Here is a 14,096-nt window from a genome sequence, read left to right on the forward strand (position 1 = left end):
ATGGGGATCGAATGCAGGACCACACACTTGCCAGGCAGGTACTGTGCCACTGAGCTAAATCCCTGGCTCCTTAATTATTCTTTTAGTATAAACTTAAATACTTTAAGTCCTTAATGTGAAAATAATTGGGGTTCTCAATGTTTCTTACTTTAAACATTCTGTATGGGTATTGTAATGTTATTGTCTTAATTTTATTTATTTATGTATTTTTGTTTTTTTGAGACAGGGTCTTGCTATGTGGTTCAGGCTGGTCTTGAGCTATGTGCCTCACAGTGATCCTTCTGCCTCAGCCTCCCAAGTGCTGAGATTATAGGCATGTGCCACCACACTCAGCTACTGTCTCGATTTTAGAATATAGTAAACAATAAAAAATATCGCCTACGACATTTATGAAAGTAAGAGCGATTGAGCTTTAAAGTTGTGGGGCTTAAGAAAAGAAATAATAATAACAGTCTCACAAAACTCATCTGAACCGTGTGGTGGCAGTCTCCGTTTTGTGTACCTCAGTTGACTTGATCTTCCTAATGCTGGAAAAGTATTAGACTTTCTGAAACTTGCCCAGAAAGCCAGTTCCTTAAAGGCCCAGTGTACCAGCAGCAATAGCAAACATGCCCTCCTCGCTGTGTTTGCGGGCGCAGGACGCTGCCGCAGCACTTGACAAACGCATCGCATCCGCCCACTATGCTCGGCACAGCTGGGAGCGCAGCTGCGGGCTGCAGCTGGCTGTGTCCCTGAATAATCATTGCTGAAAAGTACAGACGGGGAAACCTCTTCCAAGGGTTTCTTCTCCACCGTCACCCGCTTTCTGTCCCTCTCGGCAGACTTTCCTCTTCTACTCAGACGAGCAAGTCCGCTTGCTGTTGCTGAACAATGAGGAGAAGGTGAAAACCTGGGTGCCTGGTCTCTGCTGCACTGCTGGCTCTGAACAGACCTGCGATACCCATGGAAGAGACTGATGTGGGCCCCACTGGGCCAGAACCTTAGCAAAAACTGCAGCTTTAATTCAGACCCAAACACTTGACAGGAAGAAAAAAACTCTAAATGTCCTCTGCCTTTGTTTTAAAGTATGAGATGTTTCCTGACTATAAAATTAATGTACGAAGGATGACAAATGCAAATGACTTTAGCAAACATAAAGTATAAGTAGGAGACATAAAAATCCCCCTAAACCCTTTAACTCGGAAGTGCAGAGTATATATATTATATATGCTACTGGAGACCATCCCCAGTGCTCTACCACTGAGCTACATTCCCAGTGCTTTTTATTGTTCGAGAGAGTCTCACTTAGTTGCCTAGGGAACCTTCCTGCCTCAGCCTTCCTCAGTGCTGGAATTATAGATGTGCACCATTCAGCAAAGAATACATTTTTTAAAAGATTTCTAATATGAAAAAGACATGAGATTTTTCTTCAAAAACACATTGCTGTGCACCCTTTAAAGATGACATGTGAGAATCAGACTGGTTACTTTACTTTTCAGTTAATACCACTTGCAACTTTCCATGTCATTTCATTAACTATGCCGCAAACACGTTTTTCATGATTTATGCACGATATCAACTTCTGGAACCGTTCTCCTGCAATTTTGTCATAATATTAGCACCATCTGACTCCTCTCCCATATTCCTTACCTCCATGGAATCCTCATGGGCATTTACCACTCTGGCTTCAGTGAGAATTAAGCACAGGAAGAGGAAAAGCAGGCCATCTGTGCAGGCTGGGAAGACCAGTGGAAATTAAATGGGGTGTGAAAAAAAGGCACTCATGCTCTTTAAATAAAGCCACTTGACAGAAAAGCTTACCTATGTACAGAGCTAATCGCTGGACACACAGCTCCAGGTGAACGGCCAGGCTCAAGTGTTCTCTGTTTAAAGAGTGAAAGCGACCCCGTTTTTTCAAAATCATTTTTTATAGCTCCAAATTGATCCAACAGATTTCGATCAAAGCTTAAAAACTTCAAAGATGTTAAGCCAAGCACAAACAAACCTACACTTCCCGTGACAGTGCCACCTCCCTCTGGGCTCTGCGGCTCAGCCCTTGATGCTCGCTCCCACACTGCCTCCCAAGCAGCACGCAGTTTCTTATCCCATAGCTCTCGCTCCACCCTCTCCTTCCGTCTCTCCCAAAACACATCTTGTTGCCTCACTGGAACATCTAGTGACACCTGGCAATTGAACGTGTGGGATTTAAAGTCACACTGAGCACTTGAATTCTGTCTGAGGCAATTTAAAGCAAAGCAAGGAACTGATCCACTCTGTCCCTTCGTCCTGATCTGGCAGATGGGGATGACTATACCTACCTCAGAGTGCTGACCTGAGGAGTCCTGGTGTTGTTTCCTGGATTCAAAGCTCAGTACTGCAAAAAAGAAAACAAGGGTGTGAAAATTTCTTGTGGGATGGCAGAAGTCAGAGAAACTGATTCTATGATAATATTTTCCTTTCTCTTCTCTTCTTGGGATTGAACCCAGGAACTCTGCAATGAGCTATATCCCCAGTCTTTTTTTTTTTTTTTTTTTTTTTTTTTTTTTTTTTTTTATTTCATATTCATTTTGAGATAAGGTCCTGCCCTAGGCTGGAACTTGTGATCTTCCTGCCTTGGCCTCCAGCAGTTTTGAGATTCCAAGAGTCTACCTACCACCACACTTGGCTACATTTTCTAAACCAAAGAAAGAAGGCCTACTTTGCCTCAGTAGCTCAAAGGGGAGCAGACATCTGGCATTGGTTCTGTCCCGTGAGCTCAGCTCTAGAGTGACTCCCCACCTCAGAGGAGCAGCGGTAGAGAAGACAGGTCCCGCTACTCCATTTGCTGCAAGTTCTCTCCACCACAGGACAGACATTATGGAGAAAGGGGAGGCCGGAAGGGGTAGAAGCAATAGAGCAGGACCCCTCTTTCCTCCTTTAAAAAGAAGAAAGGCCTTTGTGAGGTTTCATGCCCCAAATTATCAGCAAATGAACTAGCATTCACACTTGAGCCAGAATCCATGGCTGAAACTCGGTGACAGCACTCAACCAGCAATTCAAAAAGTCTCTTATCGCTAAAAATTTTTCTTCCTTTCCATTGACATAGGAGAGGCCCTGGGTGGCAGTGGAGAGTGGGAGAGGTGGGAGAGAGGAGAGGAGCTGACACGAAAGCAAGGAGGGGGCAGGGACACGCTGCGTGAACAGCTGACTGAGACAGGGCTGTGCATTCCTCCTTGCTTATCTTGCCCTTAGATTGCGATAGAGTTGGCTCCTTTCCCAGGGGAAGTGCTGGGGTGGAAAGGATTTCGGCAGGGGAGCAGCGCATTCCTGGTCTCCCAAGGGAAAGGACTATAGTTCACTGGACTGTAGGCAGCTGTGTGTGTGTGTGTGTGTCTGTGGGCGGGGGGGCGGGTTCCAGGACTCTAACAACCCACGCAATGGTAACGGTGTGGGGGGGCTAATATTCACATGGCTGTTTCTATATGATACTGCTCTAGGGGCTTCACACAGATGAACTCACTTAACTTTCACAACACTATGAGTAGGAATCACTATAATCTCCCACTTTGCAGACCAGGGAGTTGAGTGATAACTTAGTTAAGAAACTTACCCAGCATCACACTGCCAGCACTGGGCAGATCCTGAGCTTGATACTGGGCTCGGGATACTGCCTCCATCATCCACACAGTGACCATGCTCAGTGGTCTCTCATGGTGAGTGTAAAACAATGGAATAAGTGCTCAAGTAAAGGATACTAATTCCTAACAATAGCCAGTAAATGTTACCCACTACTAAGGGTCAAGATCTTATACATCAGATATAAGATATAGAAATTTGTTTCTCATTTAATCCACAAAACAGTCTTATTTTAGCCATTATTATCCCTTCGTTACAAAAAAAAAAAAAAAAAGAAACTCAAGATTAAGGAGGTTAATTAACTTGCTCACGTTTACATCTGACAGACAACAAAATGAGAATTTAAGTCTATTTATTTACTTTAGAGAGGGTCTTGTTATGTAGTTCAGGTTGGCCTTGGACTATGTAACCCAGTCTGGCCTGGAACGTGCAGTGATCCTCCTGCTTCAGCCTCCCCAGCGCTGGGATTATAGGAGTATGCCACCACGGGTAGCTAAGAATTTGGATATATTTAGTAGCAAATCCATGTTTGTATCTGGTACCCTACATCCAAAAAAATAGCTATTTTTAATTTCCTCATTAAAGTCAACATGCAATTTAAATAGTCTCTTATGGCTAAAATTTTTACTCCCTTTACACTGAATTTTTACTTTTCTATAATTAGAAAAACAGGTCCCTGACTACACTGATATATCCTGCCTTCTCAGGGCATATTCTGTGCTTTTAGTGTTTTGCAAATGCTAGCCTGACTTACTTAGGAGTAACTCGGACAAGCAGCAAAAGCATTAGCTGGATAATTACTGCAGTTACTTTGCCACTTGTATAGGAGTGAATAGTGAAACTAATGCCTTAGTGATTAATGGGTCTGATAAACTCAATAGATCAACATAGGTCTATGTAAGACGCAATTTAATTCACATAGATCTCTTGTTAGTCCCAGAAAATAGTATGGTACCTGGTAAGTACTCTATAAATGCTCTGTCCACCAGTGAGTGATGACACAGGACTGTCCAAGAAGTTGTGGGCATAGCTCAGGGACAGAGCATTTGCCTCACAAGTGCAAGGCCCTGGGTTCAATCCCAGATGCACAGGAACAAACAAACAAATAAACAACCCTGAGTTATTCTATAAAGAAGGGATATTTTGCATTATTTTGTCTCAGTCTCCCATATTTATATAATATAGTAGAAAGATAGGCATCAAGAGCCAACAGATCTGAGTTTGAATTCTATCTCAAAGGATGTGGAGGTAAAACAAGTAAGCACATGACTCAGAGATGGCCACAAGCAGGTGTGTAGTACTTTTACTTCTCTGCCTGCACCTTTCTTTGATAAGCAAGCTTGCACCTCCTACTCCCCATTCTCCCTTCCATATCCACCTGCTTCACCCTTCACCCCAACTGCTGCATAAAGAGGGACGGGAACTATTTTTCTTTATCTTTTCATTAAATTAACTGACACTTTTTAGGTATACAGTACAATCACATTCATCATTGGGATCTTGTACCATTACTTGATGTATCTTGGTTCTTATTTTATCCCAATTTCCTTGCCCTCCCTTCAGCCCCTCCACCCTTCCCTATTTACATAGACTTTGTTTCCATTTTTTTCCTTTTCTCATATTTTTTCTTTTCCCTTCTTTCCTTTTCCCTCCCCCTCCCACTTCCCCTTCCCCTTTAGACCTTTTCTTTCTGTTTCACGTTATCAATTATACAATTTGGATCTTATTTACACTTTTAGTTTTTCACACCAGAGAAACTATTCAGTATTTATACGTGTGTTCTATTTATTTCACTTAAAAGTATGTCATCAATGTGCATCCATTTTCCTATGAATGACTCTAGTTTCTCATCCTTTGTGGCTGAGGAGTATTCCATTTTATAGAAAACCCACATCTTCTTTATCCAGGCTCCAGTTGATGGACAACTGGGTTGTTTCCAAGTTTTAGCTATTACAAACTGTGCCACTATAAACATGGGTGCACATATATCACTGTGGTATGATTCTTTTAATTCTTTTGGAAAGATACCCAGCAGAGGGATAGCTGGGCCAAATGGGACCTCTAATCCTAGTTCTTTGAGGTGTCTCCATATTGATTTCCATAGCGGTTGCACTAGTCTGCACTCCCACCAACAATGGAGAAGGGCTCCTTTCTCCCCACAACCCTGCCATCATTTGTTATTGGTTGGTTTCTTGATAACAGCCATTCTTTCTGGGGTGAGGTGGAATCTCAGTGATGTTTTCATCTGCATCTCTCAAATGACCAGTGATGTTGAACATTTTTTCATATATTTATTTGCTGCTTTTACTTGTTTTTCTGAGAAGTATCTGTTCATTTCATATGCCCATTTTTTAATCGGGTCTTTATATTTGGGGTTTTCTGATTTATTTTTAGTTCTTTATATATTCTAGACTGTAGACCCTTGTCTGAGGAACAGCTGCTAAAAATTTTTTTCCACATTATGGGTTCTCTTAGCTCTCTTGCTGGTTTCTCTTGCAGCGCAGAAGCTTTTTAATAAGATGAGATCCCAGTTGTTGATTTTTTGTGCTAGTTCCTGTGCTGCTGAGGATTTGTTCATAAAGTCTTTTCCTATGCCAATGTCTTTGAGAGTTCTACCTAACTTATCTTTCAGCAAGTTTAGTGTTTCCATTCTAATATTTAGATCTTTAATCCACTTGGATTTTAGTTTAGTGCATGGTGAAAGATAGGGATCTAGTTTTAATCTTTGGTAAGTTGAAATCCAGTTTTTCCAACACCATTTATTGAAGAGGCTATCTTTCCTCCACTGTAGATGGTTGGCTCCTTTGTCAAAGATGAGGTAACTGAGTACATCTGGAGTTGTTTCTGTATCTTCCAATCTATTCCACTGATCCTCAGGTCTTTTTTTTTCCCGCAGTACCATGCTGTTTTTATCACAGTGGCTTTGAAGTATAGTGTCAAGTTGGGTGTTTTGATACCCCCCACCCGTGTCATGTCTCTGTTGCCTAGAATGACTTTTGCTATTCTAGATCTCTTCTGGTTCCAAATGAGTTTTTGTATTGTTTTCTCTAATTCTGTGACATATACCATTGGGATTTCAATAGGATCAAATTGAATCTGTATAGCAGTTTTGGAAGTACGGCCATTTTCATTATGAGAAACTGTTTTTCTTAATAGTCATAAAATTACTATTGGTCAGAACCCCCTGCTCCAGAGCCTTGTTATGCTAGGCAAGTGCTATTACACTAAACTACTAAACTATACTGCTTCACTAAAGAAGGGAATGGAGAGCAAAGGAAAATGAGATTCAAATTATTCTACCCTAATTTTTCAATCCCAAGAGTTACACAAATGAGAACCCTAAGATCTCTTCATATATATATATTTTTTCACCAGAGATTGAACTCAGGATCTTCTTCTTATAAGGTAGGTGGTGGCACCACTGAGCTAAATTCCTGGCCCATCTTTTATATTTCTCTCTCTTTATAACACAAAATATACTAAGCTGTGTATTTTTTTCTAAACAATTCTTTCAATAATTGCTGTGTAGTTTAACAGTCCTTACTGAGTACACAGTGACAATGTAGCAACTCAAAGTCGACCACAGTGAACACCGTCAGACAGTGCCCATGGCCCCTTTGAGACAGCTGCTGTGTTGCTGAGGGCAGTGAGGCCACACTCACCTGCTCCTTATGGAACCACCTCAGCAGAGGAGAGCTGCTCCACCCAAGGGCACACTCCCTCTGTCAACTGTGTGCAGTCACGGGGGACATGGAGTAAGTTACCCAACCCCTCAGCCCACTGCAGGGCCACCATGTCCAAAGTTCCCTTTGGACCTGGCTAAGCCCTCAATGAGACAACTTGTCCCCTGCCCTGGCTTCTCCCTCTTCCCCAGTCTTTTTTTTTTTTTTTCCTTCTTCTTCTTCTTTTCCTTAAGTGTGGATCCCAAGAACATCCTTGAATAAATTCTGCTTGCTATCCTTGCCTTCAGGATCTATTTCCCAGGGAATTCAAACTGCAACAGATATCTGAGAGGTTAATTTTCACATATTTGTGGCAAATTAGACCCAAATCTCTTTCGCTCCATGTAACCCTAACAAAGACAAGGTGTGTCACTTATCTTTACCTGTACAATGCTAAAGATGATTAAAGTTAGTACGTAGAGTATATAGAAATATAGAGTATAGAAAAGTAATTTACCTAAAAATGGCTGATATATCTATCTATACATGGTTATCACAATTCATTTTTTATTGAAAACAAATAGGATTTTATGCAGTCACCTTTCTATACATTAATTTGGGGAAAAACTGACAACTTTAGACTGCTCAGTATAGTTTTCAGTATATTGAGATCTTCATTTATATGCTAGCAAAGTTTTGTATTTAAAAAAGAAGGCTATATTTAGTTAAGGGAATTCCTAGTTATTTTATGCATTTTTGTTGTAAATGTTTTATGTGTATTTTAAATTGATTTATAGTAAAGAAATTGCCTGTTTGTTTTTTTTTTCTATTGGTTTGGTAAGGATGCTAAACTTCACCTGAAATAATAAACAGCTAAGAAAATATGAAAAAGCCTACTTAATACAAACATATGACAAAGATCTAATAAGTCAATTAGTGTAAATAATAACAGAATAGGTCAATAGAAGAAGAGTTAGATCAGGAGCAGAACTGAATTTTTTTTTTTAAGTAATAACATCTGATAAAGGAAACACTGCAACTGAGGGGAGAAAAGAGGGAATTTTTACAACTAGTACTGGAATAATTAGCTAGTCATTGAGGCAAATGAATTTAGACTCTTAATTCTCATAAGATAGATTCAAGAATGGGGAGAGATCTAAGTCATCAGAACAAAAGCCAAATACTGGTAAATATTATTCCATATGAGAAATTAATTTGTAGGTCTAAGAAAAAACCTCAATATTTCATTAACACAAAATTTTAAAACTTTTCTCAGTACTTAAAATTAAACCTTGGAGCTCACACATGCTAGGCCACTGCTCTGAGCTGCACCCCTTTCCCCTTTTTTCTTCCCCTATTATTTTGAGACTTTATTTCCTTAAGTTGCTCAGGCTGGACTCAAACTTGGAATTCTCCTGACTCGGCCTCTCAAATAGCTCTGATAATAAGCATGTGGAACCATGCTCAGCTAAAATTTGTTTTTGAAGAACTGTTAATGATATAGTAAAATGATTATAATTTCATTTTACATGTATATACAAAATGATAAGATTCTGACTGTCAAAGGCAATAAGCATAAACAAAATAGATAAATGACAACGGTAGTTATGCATGGCATATAAATTTATGGATAGTCCTGTTTTTCCTCACATTTTACTGCATTTCAAGTTTCTACAATGAAAAAAAATCAACTTTTAAAGTGTCTGCATGTGTGTGTGTTTAAAGAATGAACGGGAGGTAAAGGATTAGTAAATATCCTGTGGGAAAGCTTGATTCTTAAGTAAAAGAAAGGTGCCAGTTATAGTTAGAAGATGTAAAATCATGGGAAACTTTTTCCCTTTTTCCCTCTTATCTCCCGTCTCTTCTCTTTTCCTCCTACTTTTCCTTTTTAATGCTGAAAGAACTTTGAATACTTTGTGACCAGCAGAAAAAAGGATAAAAATACAGAAGTGAATAAGTAAATTCAGGAGCAAGTTTCCTGAAAAGATATGAATCAAAAAGAGAGTGCTGCAAAAGAAATTAACTTGCTAAGATAGTTTTTCATGGTTCTCTTTCTTTGCAACGCTGAGAAGGAAAGATCAGTGCATTTCTTTTTTTATTATTAAAGTAACAATAATGAACATAAGAACAGAATTGCTGAGCTCATTATTAAATTAATATTGCTAAGTGGTTTGTATCTGAACCACAGGATTACACCTACACTACTCTTTATAAGAAGAGCAAGCAGAAAGAGCAGAACAGATTAACTTGTACCTCTTCTTTTAAGCACAACGTCTAATTAGACCCCATTTACAAATGTTCATTTCATACTGACAATATGACTGGAAGAATGCTGGCACATTACCAGACAATTATGGAAGCAAAAACCACATTTGCTAATAAGGAAGGGCACTTTTTAGGCAGTCAGGGCTCTGGATTTTCCAGGTAATTTGCATAAACCAGAAAACTGTTAAACATATTACACTTCAAGTGTAGCCTGCACTTCCATTTTTCCTTTTACAAACGACATTCATAAGCTTTTTCTCTTGATGTAAAATTGTAATTTATTCACACAAGATTCCAAAACTGGATACAGTTCCAAAATTAGCTATTCATTTGATTTATGTATATAGGTTACTAAACTTTAAGATCTTAACTAGATATAAATTTGATAATCTATACATATTTCTTTGTCTTTTGAAAGACCTGAAGTACAAATTATTCTGCTGATTAACATTTTATTGAGCTTCTACTGTGTCAGATGCTTGTAAACCATTAAGAAAATGGCATCTGAGGTGACACCAAACATTTGTTAACCTAGGGCAAAAGAAAGAGAGAGAGAGAGAGCAAGGGAAAAAAAAAGAAGGAAAGAAAAAGGAAGGAAAAAAGGGGAAGGGAAGAAAAGAGAGAGAGAGAGAGAGAGAGAGAGGGAGAGAGAGAGAGAGAATGGCATCTGCCCTTGTAAAGTTTGCAACCTGATGACGAAAATAGTCTCTGTCCAGATAATTTCCATGAGGTAAAGACAAAATAGTTTGGGTTTCAAAAATGGCCTCCCAAGGAAGCAACTGCTAAACAGTAGTAGAAAGACTAAAGCAGTGAAGGGTCGGAAGAGGGAGTCCAGTTAAAATGCTCTCACGGAAGGCTAACACAGGGTCACAACTGGACCTCAGGAAAAAAAGTATGTAAGCAGTTCTGTTCATGTTAATAGCTTGACAGCAGCCTTCCTTCTGCTCCACTACCAAATGGCTCCTGTCACTTAGAGCACTCAAGGCATCACTCTCTTTTTTCTAAGTGTATAAACATTTTTACTTCAAATCTCTTCTACCCCTCCCCAAAAAGAAAAGAGGCAGTACAGCAATCATAAACAGGAGATACCAACACACACATCAAATATTTCCTGAACTGACACGCGAAGCCAGGAATCAGACACAGGCTTTTCAAACAGGACCTGTAGTACCAAGGAAAGGTAAACATACCCATGAGATACCTCGTTCTGAGATCAATCCATCGGACATCCAAACAGCCACCTCCAATACCCCAGAAAAATTCCAAAACACACCCAAAGTACATTTGTTTTGTTTATATCAGAACATCTTTCTCTTTCCATATCCCACCCTCCCATCCCATTTAAGATTGGCCTGCAAGTCTATTTTAACCATTTAGTCATTTTTATAGTTTATAAAAATAAATTACAGATCAACTATTTCAAGAAAGTAGGCATAAAAAGGGAAAGAGAAGGAAGGAATGGGAAGACAAAGGCTACACTTTGGCTTGGTGGGGGTCAGGATGCGGGTTGGCTAAACAGGCCAGGAGGGGGGACACCCTGGACTCCCCTTCTGGTGAGGGACTGGCAACCACCTCAACCCAGAGCAACACCTCTCTTCACAGTTTTTTTTAACAAACCACTGAAAATGGACAACAGTGACTGTGCCACGGGGGGCTGCAGTCTGTGAGCCCAACGCCAGCCGACCCACAGAGTAGTGGTGCCGGGACCCTGCCTGTCTCTCAAGGAAGCATCAGGGAAGGAGTCATCACACCAGCCCCCCTGCTCCTGTTAGGGAGCCGAGGACACAGCGCGGTGCAGAGCTGCACCTGGCCCTTGATTACTGGGCTCTGATGGAGCGTCTCCTGCTTCCTTTACACTCTGTCACCAGAAGCAGCTATCACAATCCAGCTGCAACCACATGCTCCTGCCTTCCTGCCCGATGATGCTTCTTGGGTCCTGAAAGTATCTCAAGGAAGGAGCACAGGGAGGATGACCACAATACCCTTGTTGGTTTATGTCCTTTTATTATATTTAAATGTCCTGCAGTTTCTGTGTGTTTAGTTGAGTGAATTTATGAATTTATGTTGTCTGATATATCAAGCTTAACTTGTCCTCCCAGAATGGACAGTTAGACTTAGAAGGTCCCTCTGAATAAGCTTTAGATTAAATACATAAAAGAGTTAAGGTTGGGCCTCAGTGGTGAAGGGCTTTTCTTTCACGTTTGAGGCCCTCGGTTCTAACTTCCGCACTGCAAAAATAAATAAGTAATAACAGAAGCACACAGAAGCAAGAAAAGCAGAGCTGATGCTTTCACTCCTACTAAGAGCTCTGTGCTTGGTCACAATTTTAAGGTAAGGCAATGACCATCTCTAGTCTGATATGATGACAAGTCTGTCATACTCAGGGTTATGAGGCAGGATTTGTGGATGGGTTCACTTCCATCATCACTAATGATGATTCTCTAAGCGCACATTTGTAGACTTGAAGCTTTGTAAATTAGTGGATGTGATACAGTAATGGGTGGCATGGCTCGGGACTGCAGCCCAGGGGGCATGGCCGCTGCTAAGTCTATATGTTGTTGTGAGGTCTTTTTCAGCTATGACATCTAAATAAGCCAAATTTGGAACCGGCTTATGAATTACTGTTTTGCAGAATGTTAACTGACAATTTAAAAAAATAATAGTGACGTATACTGAATCAAATTTGTCTCACCAAAATGTGGAAAAATTGAATGATTAGAAATGTTTTAGTAATAGAATAAAATATTGGTAACAAATAAGTCTAAAAATGTAAAGTCCTATTTGAATTTTAAATTTTTTTCTGAATGCTTTTAATGTACGTAATGATCGTTTCCACATGTGTGAATCCCAACATATACATATCATGTTGGGCAGGCATAGTCAAGATGTTTTTAATAATGAGATGTGTCATCAACACTTTGGGGGAAGAACTTGTTTGGGGCAAGCTGACAGAGGCTCATACCAGCAATGGTCATGGGGACTGAGGAAAAGGAATATACACAAGGGAACAGGTGGAGAGACAGAATTGGCATGGCTGTACTCCTTTCGAAAACACCTTGGATCACGTCCATCACCTGCTCTTGATTAAAACCCTTTGCATAGAGGAACCAGAGTCCAAACAAGGGCCACATTCCAGGGAAGTCCATAGTCCTGTGCATTTCCTTTTCCTCCAAACTTTCTCTCCATCTGTATCTTGTACATTCACTGGCAAGACCATCGGAGGAACGTCAATCTCATATTCTTAACTCCACGTTCTCTGGAAGACTATGAGAATGCCTGGCACTTAGTAAATGTTAGTTGAAAGAATGAATTAATTACATGCAGAGAGCAAGGGAGATGAGCTAGGATACCCTCATTCCACCTTGAGCATTCGCCCGTGTGGTGCCATTTCCCAAGATGAGGTTTAAGACAGCAGAGGGTTTGGGCTGGGGCAAAGAACAATGACTTCAGTTTTGCACATACTATGCTTGAATTAAAAAAAATTTCAAACATTTTGTTCTAGAAGCACATAAGTGTGTGTAGATAAATAACTATAAATACGGATCAACAGAAGACTTATCAATTTTAAATCTCTTGTTAAAATTATCCCCTTTGTGATTTTTGAAATAACTTCATATGCCTCAAATATAAAAATCAAGCACACTGAAAATTATTTGGTGTTTCTTATTCTAAAAACAATTCAAAACGGAAGTTTATTTTGGGTAAAGCATGGTATTCTACTCAAGTTATAAATAGGCCTTTTCCCCTTAACTACTCTCACAGTGAGAAGACAAAATCAAAACACCCCTTTCCCCAAAAAAGCTACCTTTCCAGCAGAAAATATGAAAGCTGTTTTTGACCAATAAGATTTTAGTGTCCAGTAGCAGCCAGGCCTGCCTAAGAGCCTATGCTGTACATTTATGATTTGTTTCAGCTATTCCTGACTTTCAGTCTTATCTTTTTTCCTAGTTTTCTTACCTATATACTGACTTTGCTTGATGCCTTCCATCCCTTCCTGTCATCACTTTTATTTCTCTGGTCTTAGATGAAGATCCATCTTCCAGCTATGTCCCTGTTGATGCCCAACCTGTTAAGAAAGCTGCATTAAAACTAAGACTCAGCTACGTATCTTGCTTCTTAAACCACCTCTAAGGGCTTACAGACTGTTCAGAGCTCTCTCAAGGCTGTATTTAATTGGACCTGTCACTTACAAATTTGTTTTCCTTGGTTTTAATAAATGCATGGTGGTGCATACCTGTAATCCAGCACTGAGAAGGCTGAGGCAAGAGGGTTGCTGTGAATTTGAGGCCAGCCTGGGCTACACAGTGAGTTCAAGGCCAGTCTGAACCACATAGCAAGACCCTGCATCAAAAAAAAATAAATAAATAAAAATAAAAATAAATTTTTAAAAGCAGTGAATGTTTTTAAACATGCTTTTAGGATTGAGTGAGGTGCACATCCCTGTAGTCTCAGCACTCTGGAAGGCTGAGGTAGAGGGATCACAAGCTTGATCCCAGACCAGGTAACTTAGCCAGACATTGTCTCAAAATAAAAAATTTAAAAGGACGAGGCAGGCTGGGAATGTAGTTCGGCACA

At 40.1% G+C, this 14,096-nt stretch overlaps 1 long non-coding RNA gene across 1 annotated transcript; it reads right to left on the reverse strand.

The window, feature by feature from the left end:
* Nucleotides 1–289: 289 nt before the first annotated feature.
* Nucleotides 290–13,795, reverse strand: LOC104872185. The gene is made up of 6 exons (XR_783088.2): nt 13,756–13,795; nt 13,479–13,587; nt 2,298–2,353; nt 1,801–1,862; nt 1,630–1,715; nt 290–931 (listed from the first exon to the last, which is right to left on the reverse strand). It is a non-coding gene; the product is annotated as an uncharacterized LOC104872185 (long non-coding RNA).
* Nucleotides 13,796–14,096: the final 301 nt, after the last annotated feature.

This window comes from Fukomys damarensis, unplaced genomic scaffold (assembly GCF_012274545.1).
Source record: "Fukomys damarensis isolate Sample0158 unplaced genomic scaffold, DMR_v1.0_HiC HiC_scaffold_15, whole genome shotgun sequence".
In the NCBI taxonomy this organism is placed as follows: domain Eukaryota; kingdom Metazoa; phylum Chordata; class Mammalia; order Rodentia; family Bathyergidae; genus Fukomys; species Fukomys damarensis.